Below are 9,682 nucleotides of genomic sequence, written 5' to 3' on the forward strand. Positions count from 1 at the left end.
TAATGGGAGGAAGAGGGAGGGGGGTAATGGGAGGAAGAGGGGGGGGTAATGGGAGGAAGAGGGGGGGTAATGGGAGGAAGAGGGAGGGGGGTAATGGGAGGAAGAGGGGGGGTAATGGGAGGAAGAGGGGGGTAATGGGAGGAAGAGGGGGGGTAATGGGAGGAAGAGGGGGGGGGTAATGGGAGGAAGAGGGAGGGGGGTAATGGGAGGAAGAGGGAGGGGGGAAATGGGAGGAAGAGGGGGGGGTAATGGGAGGAAGAGGGAGGGGGGTAATGGGAGGAAGAGGGAGGGGGGTAATGGGAGGAAGAGGGAGGGGGGGTAATGGGAGGAAGAGGGAGGGGGGGTAATAAGAGGGAGGGGGGGTAATGGGAGGGGGGGTAATGGGAGGAAGAGGGGGGGGTAATGGGAGGAGGGGGGGGTAATGGGAGGAAGAGGGAGGGTAATGGGAGGAAGAGGGGGGTAATGGGAGGAAGAGGGAGGGGGGGTAATGGGAGGAAGAGGGGGGTAATGGGAGGAAGAGGGAGGGGGGTAATGGGAGGAAGAGGGGGGGGTAATGGGAGGAAGAGGGAGGGGGGTAATGGGAGGAAGAGGGAGGGGGGTAATGGGAGGAAGAGGGAGGGGGGGTAATGGGAGGAAGAGGGGGGGTAATGGGAGGAAGAGGGAGGGGGGTAATGGGAGGAAGAGGGGGGGTTATGGGAGGAAGAGGGGGGGAGGTAATGGGAGGAAGAGGGGGGGTAATGGGAGGAAGAGGGGGGGTAATGGGAGGAAGGGGGGGGGGTAATGGGAGGAAGAGGGGGGGTAATGGGAGGAAGAGGGGGTGGTAATGGGAGGAAGAGGGGGGTAATGGGAGGAAGAGGGAGGGGGGGGTAATGGGAGGAAGAGGGAGGGGGGTAATGGGAGGAAGAGGGGGGGTAATGGGAGGAAGAGGGGGGTAATGGGAGGAAGGGGGGGTAATGGGAGGAAGAGGGGGGGTAATGGGAGGAAGAGGGAGGGGTGTAATGGGAGGTAGGGGGGGGTGGGGGGTAATGGGAGGAAGAGGGGGGGTGGGGGGTAATGGGAGGGGGGGGTAATGGGAGGAAGGGGGGGGAGGGGGGTAATGGGAGGAAGAGGGAGGGGGGTAATGGGAGGAAGAGGGGGGGTAATGGGAGGAAGAGGAGGGGGGTAATGGGAGGAAGAGGGAGGGGGGTAATGGGAGGAAGAGGGAGGGGGGTAATGGGAGGAAGAGGGAGGGGGGTAATGGGAGGAAGAGGGAGGGGGGTAATGGGAGGAAGAGGGGGGGGTAATGGGAGGAAGAGGGGGGGGGTAATGGGAGGAAGAGGAGGGGGGTAATGGGAGGAAGAGGGAGGGGGGGTAATGGGAGGAAGAGGGAGGGGGGGTAATGGGAGGGAGGGGGGGTAATGGGAGGAAGAGGGAGGGGGGTGTAATGGGAGGAAGAGGGGGGGGGGTAATGGGAGGAAGAGGGGGGGGTGGTAATGGGAGGAAGAGGGGGTGGTAATGGGAGGAAGAGGGGGGGTAATGGGAGGAAGAAGGGGGGGGTAATGGGAGGAAGAGGGGGGGAGGAATGGGAGGAAGAGGGGAGGGGGGTAATGGGAGGAAGAGGGGAGGGGGGTAATGGGAGGGAGGGGGGGGTAATGGGAGGAAGAGGGGGGGTAATGGGAGGAAGGGGGGGTAATGGGAGGAAGAGGGGGGGGGGTAATGGGAGGAAGAGGGGGGGTAATGGGAGGAAGGGGGGGTAATGGGAGGAAGAGGGGGGGGGTAATGGGAGGAAGAGGGGGGGGTAATGGGAGGAAGAGGGGGGGGTAATGGGAGGAAGAGGGGGGGTAATAGGAGGAGGAGGGGGGGGTAATGGGAGGAAGAGGGGGGGTAATGGGAGGAAGGGGGGGGGTAATGGGAGGAAGAGGGGGGGTAATGGGAGGAAGAGGGGGGGAGTAATGGGAGGAAGAGAGGGTAATGGGAGGAAGAGGGGGCGGAGTAATGGGAGGAAGAGAGGGGGGGTAATGGGAGGAAGAAGGGGGGGAGTAATGGGAGGAAGAGGGGGGGAGTAATGGGAGGAAGAGGGGGGGTAATGGGAGGAAGAGGGGGGTAATGGGAGGAAGAGGGGGGAGTAATGGGAGGAAGAGGGGGGTAATGGGAGGAAGAGGGGGGGAGTAATGGGAGGAAGAGGGGGGGAGTAATGGGAGGAAGAGGGGGGGGTAATGGGAGGAAGAGGGGGGGAGTAATGGGAGGAAGAGGGGGGAGTAATGGGAGGAAGAGGGGGGGAGTAATGGGAGGAAGAGGGGGGGGAGTAATGGGAGGAAGAGGGGGGGTAATGGGAGGAAGAGGGGGGGGAGTAATGGGAGGAAGAGGGGGGGTAATGGGAGGAAGAGGGGGGGTAATGGGAGGAAGAGAGGGGGGAGTAATGGGAGGAAGAGAGGGGGGTAATGGGAGGAAGAGGGGGGGTAATGGGAGGAAGAGGGGGGGTAATGGGAGGAAGAGGGGGCGGAGTAATGGGAGGAAGAGAGGGGGTAATGGAAGGATGAAGGGGGGGTAATGGGAGGAAGAGGGGGGGTAATGGGAGGAAGAGGGGGGGTAATGGGAGGAAGAGGGGGGGTAATGGGAGGAAGAGAGGGGGGAGTAATGGGAGGAAGAGAGGGGGGTAATGGGAGGAAGAGGGGGGGTAATGGGAGGAAGAGGGGGGGTAATGGGAGGAAGAGGGGGCGGAGTAATGGGAGGAAGAGAGGGGGTAATGGAAGGATGAAGGGGGGGGGTAATGGGAGGAAGAGGGGGGTAATGGGAGGAAGAGGGGGCGGAGTAATGGGAGGAAGAGGGGGGGAGTAATGGGAGGAAGAGAGGGGGGTAATGGGAGGAATAGGGGGGAAATGTATTTATATTTATGTGACTTTGCACACCAATTTGTATTCCATATGCATTAAACAGGTTACAGTGCCGTAGATTCTATATTACTAATATGCATGTTATATATATATATATATATATATATATATATATATATATATATATATATATATATATATATACTAGATTGTGGCCCGATTCTAACGCATCGGGTATTCTAGAATATGCATGTCCCCATAGTATATGGACAATGATGATTCCAGAATTCGCGGCAGACTGTGCCCGTCGCTGATTGGTCGAGGCAACCATTATGACATCATCGTCGCTGTGTCCGTTGCTGAATCAGAAACGTGAGATGTCTACGTCCTTTATGACATCATCGTCGCTGTGCCCGTTGCTGATTGGTCGAGGCCTGGCGGCCTCGACCAATCAGAGACGCGGGATTTCTACGTCGATGCTGTGCCGGTCTCTGATTGGTCGAGGCCTGGCGGCCTCGACCAATCAGAGAGCCGGGATTTCCAGGACAGACAGACAGACGGAAAAACCCTTAGACATATATATATAGACCTAACAGGCCATTGGAGGACGCAGCGCGCGGATGCTATTTTTTCCCTTTTCTCATATGGACATGGTTTGAGTCTTCATCTATGTGGGATAGATTATGCAATGTGACCCCTGTCACCCATGGTTGTTCATGGGGGGTGTTAATTGTTTTTAGTTTCCAGTGTTCTTTGTGTGGTGTTTACATATAATACAAATGTGTTATATTTTTGTATATTGGCTGATCCCATTTATATGATGTTGCTCCTGTTCTTTCTTTAGTATCTATTTATATAGACTTGCATCAGGCGATCCCCCACCCACCCTTTTTTTTTTTTTAAATCTATTTGAGTGTTGATGGTGCCCGCTTAATTCATATATTTCCATAACGCTCGCACGGCTCGGCTACAGCCATAATGTGGGCACGGCTCGGCTACAGCCATAATGTGGGCACGGCTCGGCTACAGCCATAATGTGGGCTCGGCTACAGCCATAATGTGGGCACGGCTCGGCTACAGCCATAATGTGGGCACGGCTCGGCTACAGCCATAATGTGGGCACGGCTCGGCTACAGCCATAATGTGGGCACGGCTCGGCTACAGCCATAATGTGGGCACGGCTCGGCTACAGCCATAACGCTCGCACGGCTCGGCTACAGCCATAACGCTCGCACGGCTCGGCTACAGCCATAACGCTCGCACGGCTCGGCTACAGCCATAATGTGGGCACGGCTCGGCTACAGCCATAACGCTCGCACGGCTCGGCTACAGCCATAATGTGGGCACGGCTCGGCTACAGCCATAACGCTCGCACGGCTCGGCTACAGCCATAACGCTCGCACGGCTCGGCTACAGCCATAACGCTCGCACGGCTCAGCTACAGCCATAATGTGGGCACGGCTCGGCTACAGCCATAACGCTCGCACGGCTCAGCTACAGCCATAATGTGGGCACGGCTCGGCTACAGCCATAACGCTCGCACGGCTCAGCTACAGCCATAATGTGGGCACGGCTCGGCCACAGCCATAACGCTCGCACGGCTCGGCTACAGCCATAACGCTCGCACGGCTCGGCTACAGCCATAATGTGGGCACGGCTCGGCTACAGCCATAACGCTCGCACGGCTCGGCTACAGCCATAACGCTCGCACGGCTCAGCTACAGCCATAATGTGGGCACGGCTCGGCTACAGCCATAACGCTCGCACGGCTCGGCTACAGCCATAACGCTCGCACGGCTCGGCTACAGCCATAATGTGGGCACGGCTCGGCTACAGCCATAACGCTCGCACGGCTCGGCTACAGCCATAATGTGGGCACGGCTCGGCTACAGCCATAATGTGGGCACGGCTCGGCTACAGCCATAACGCTCGCACGGCTCGGCTACAGCCATAATGTGGGCACGGCTCGGCTACAGCCATAACGTGGGCACGGCTCGGCTACAGCCATAACGCTCGCACGGCTCGGCTACAGCTATAACGCTCGCACGGCTCGGCTACAGCCATAATGTGGGCACGGCTCGGCTACAGCCATAACGCTCGCACGGCTCGGCTACAGCCATAACGCTCGCACGGCTCGGCTACAGCCATAATGTGGGCACGGCTCGGCTACAGCCATAATGTGGGCACGGCTCGGCTACAGCCATAATGTGGGCACGGCTCGGCTACAGCCATAACGCCCGCACGGCTCGGCTACAGCCATAACGCTCGCACGGCTCGGCTACAGCCATAATGTGGGCACGGCTCGGCTACAGCCATAATGTGGGCACAGCTCGGCTACAGCCATAACGCTCGCACGGCTCGGCTACAGCCATAATATGGGCACGGCTCGGCTACAGCCATAATGTGGGCACAGCTCGGCTACAGCCATAATGTGGGCACGGCTCGGCTACAGCCATAACGTGGGCACGGCTCGGCTACAGCCATAACGTGGGCACGGCTCGGCTACAGCCATAACGCTCGCACGACTCGGCTACAGCCATAATGTGGGCACAGCTCGGCTACAGCCATAATGTGGGCACGGCTCGGCTACAGCCATAATGTGGGCACGGCTCGGCTACAGCCATAACGCTTGCACGGCTCGGCTACAGCCATAACGCTCGCACACCTCGGCTACAGCCATAATGTGGGCACGGCTCGGCTACAGCCATAACGCTCGCACGGCTCGGCTACAGCCATAACGCTCGCACGGCTCGGCTACAGCCATAACGCTCGCACGGCTCGGCTACAGCCATAACGTGGGCACGGCTCGGCTACAGCCATAACGCTCGCACGGCTCGGCTACAGCCATAACGTGGGCACGGCTCGGCTACAGCCATAATGTGGGCACGGCTCGGCTACAGCCATAACGCTCGCACGGCTCGGCTACAGCCATAATGTGGGCACGGCTCGGCTACAGCCATAATGTGGGCACGGCTCGGCTACAGCCATAATGTGGGCACGGCTCGGCTACAGCCATAACGCTCGCACGGCTCGGCTACAGCCATAATGTGGGCACGGCTCGGCTACAGCCATAACGCTCGCACGGCTCGGCTACAGCCATAACGCTCGCACGGCTCGGCTACAGCCATAACGCTCGCACGGCTCAGCTACAGCCATAATGTGGGCACGGCTCGGCTACAGCCATAACGCTCGCACGGCTCGGCTACAGCCATAATGTGGGCACGGCTCGGCTACAGCCATAACGCTCGCACGGCTCGGCTACAGCCATAACGCTCGCACGGCTCGGCCACAGCCATAACGCTCGCACGGCTCGGCTACAGCCATAATGTGGGCACGGCTCGGCTACAGCCATAATGTGGGCACGGCTCGGCTACAGCCATAACGCTCGCACGGCTCGGCTACAGCCATAACGCTCGCACGGCTCAGCTACAGCCATAATGTGGGCACGGCTCGGCTACAGCCATAACGCTCGCACGGCTCGGCTACAGCCATAACGCTCGCACGGCTCGGCTACAGCCATAATGTGGGCACGGCTCGGCTACAGCCATAACGCTCGCACGGCTCGGCTACAGCCATAATGTGGGCACGGCTCGGCTACAGCCATAACGCTCGCACGGCTCGGCTACAGCCATAATGTGGGCACGGCTCGGCTACAGCCATAATGTGGGCACGGCTCGGCTACAGCCATAACGCTCGCACGGCTCGGCTACAGCCATAATGTGGGCACGGCTCGGCTACAGCCATAACGTGGGCACGGCTCGGCTACAGCCATAACGCTCGCACGGCTCGGCTACAGCTATAACGCTCGCACGGCTCGGCTACAGCCATAATGTGGGCACGGCTCGGCTACAGCCATAACGCTCGCACGGCTCGGCTACAGCCATAACGCTCGCACGGCTCGGCTACAGCCATAATGTGGGCACGGCTCGGCTACAGCCATAATGTGGGCACGGCTCGGCTACAGCCATAATGTGGGCACGGCTCGGCTACAGCCATAACGCTCGCACGGCTCGGCTACAGCCATAACGCTCGCACGGCTCGGCTACAGCCATAACGCTCGCACGGCTCGGCTACAGCCATAATGTGGGCACGGCTCGGCTACAGCCATAACGCTCGCACGGCTCGGCTACAGCCATAACGCTCGCACGGCTCGGCTACAGCCATAACGCTCGCACGGCTCGGCTACAGCCATAACGCTCGCACGGCTCGGCTACAGCCATAATGTGGGCACGGCTCGGCTACAGCCATAACGCTCGCACGGCTCGGCTACAGCCATAACGCTCGCACGGCTCGGCTACAGCCATAACGCTCGCACGGCTCGGCTACAGCCATAACGCTCGCACGGCTCGGCTACAGCCATAATGTGGGCACGGCTCGGCTACAGCCATAACGCTCGCACGGCTCGGCTACAGCCATAATGTGGGCACGGCTCGGCTACAGCCATAATGTGGGCACGGCTCGGCTACAGCCATAACGCTCGCACGGCTCGGCTACAGCCATAATGTGGGCACGGCTCGGCTACAGCCATAACGCTCGCACGGCTCGGCTACAGCCATAACGCTCGCACGGCTCGGCTACAGCCATAATGTGGGCACGGCTCGGCTACAGCCATAACGCTCGCACGGCTCGGCTACAGCCATAATGTGGGCACGGCTCGGCTACAGCCATAATGTGGGCACGGCTCGGCTACAGCCATAATGTGGGCACGGCTCGGCTACAGCCATAACGCTCGCACGGCTCGGCTACAGCCATAACGCTCGCACGGCTCGGCTACAGCCATAACGCTCGCACGGCTCGGCTACAGCCATAATGTGGGCACGGCTCGGCTACAGCCATAACGCTCGCACGGCTCGGCTACAGCCATAACGCTCGCACGGCTCGGCTACAGCCATAACGCTCGCACGGCTCGGCTACAGCCATAACGCTCGCACGGCTCGGCTACAGCCATAATGTGGGCACGGCTCGGCTACAGCCATAACGCTCGCACGGCTCGGCTACAGCCATAACGCTCGCACGGCTCGGCTACAGCCATAACGCTCGCACGGCTCGGCTACAGCCATAACGCTCGCACGGCTCGGCTACAGCCATAATGTGGGCACGGCTCGGCTACAGCCATAACGCTCGCACGGCTCGGCTACAGCCATAATGTGGGCACGGCTCGGCTACAGCCATAATGTGGGCACGGCTCGGCTACAGCCATAACGCTCGCACGGCTCGGCTACAGCCATAATGTGGGCACGGCTCGGCTACAGCCATAACGCTCGCACGGCTCGGCTACAGCCATAACGCTCGCACGGCTCGGCTACAGCCATAATGTGGGCACGGCTCGGCTACAGCCATAACGCTCGCACGGCTCGGCTACAGCCATAATGTGGGCACGGCTCGGCTACAGCCATAATGTGGGCACGGCTCGGCTACAGCCATAATGTGGGCACGGCTCGGCTACAGCCATAACGCTCGCACGGCTCGGCTACAGCCATAACGCTCGCACGGCTCGGCTACAGCCATAACGCTCGCACGGCTCGGCTACAGCCATAATGTGGGCACGGCTCGGCTACAGCCATAACGCTCGCACGGCTCGGCTACAGCCATAACGCTCGCACGGCTCGGCTACAGCCATAACGCTCGCACGGCTCGGCTACAGCCATAACGCTCGCACGGCTCGGCTACAGCCATAATGTGGGCACGGCTCGGCTACAGCCATAACGCTCGCACGGCTCGGCTACAGCCATAACGCTCGCACGGCTCGGCTACAGCCATAACGCTCGCACGGCTCGGCTACAGCCATAACGCTCGCACGGCTCGGCTACAGCCATAATGTGGGCACGGCTCGGCTACAGCCATAACGCTCGCACGGCTCGGCTACAGCCATAATGTGGGCACGGCTCGGCTACAGCCATAATGTGGGCACGGCTCGGCTACAGCCATAACGCTCGCACGGCTCGGCTACAGCCATAATGTGGGCACGGCTCGGCTACAGCCATAACGTGGGCACGGCTCGGCTACAGCCATAACGCTCGCACGGCTCGGCTACAGCTATAACGCTCGCACGGCTCGGCTACAGCCATAATGTGGGCACGGCTCGGCTACAGCCATAACGCTCGCACGGCTCGGCTACAGCCATAACGCTCGCACGGCTCGGCTACAGCCATAATGTGGGCACGGCTCGGCTACAGCCATAATGTGGGCACGGCTCGGCTACAGCCATAATGTGGGCACGGCTCGGCTACAGCCATAACGCTCGCACGGCTCGGCTACAGCCATAACGCTCGCACGGCTCGGCTACAGCCATAACGCTCGCACGGCTCGGCTACAGCCATAATGTGGGCACGGCTCGGCTACAGCCATAACGCTCGCACGGCTCGGCTACAGCCATAACGCTCGCACGGCTCGGCTACAGCCATAACGCTCGCACGGCTCGGCTACAGCCATAATGTGGGCACGGCTCGGCTACAGCCATAACGCTCGCACGGCTCGGCTACAGCCATAACGCTCGCACGGCTCGGCTACAGCCATAACGCTCGCACGGCTCGGCTACAGCCATAATGTGGGCACGGCTCGGCTACAGCCATAACGCTCGCACGGCTCGGCTACAGCCATAATGTGGGCACGGCTCGGCTACAGCCATAATGTGGGCACGGCTCGGCTACAGCCATAATGTGGGCACGGCTCGGCTACAGCCATAATGTGGGCACGGCTCGGCTACAGCCATAATGTGGGCACGGCTCGGCTACAGCCATAATGTGGGCACGGCTTGGCTACAGCCATAATGGCGTTTAATAATGGCTGTGAAGGTCGTGGAAGGGAAGGAACCAATAAATGTAGTAAAATTCGGGATATTAATGGCTTTTGATCACTTTTCCATAGTA

The sequence above is a fragment of the Ranitomeya imitator genome, chromosome 9, assembly GCF_032444005.1.
Source record: "Ranitomeya imitator isolate aRanImi1 chromosome 9, aRanImi1.pri, whole genome shotgun sequence".
In the NCBI taxonomy this organism is placed as follows: domain Eukaryota; kingdom Metazoa; phylum Chordata; class Amphibia; order Anura; family Dendrobatidae; genus Ranitomeya; species Ranitomeya imitator.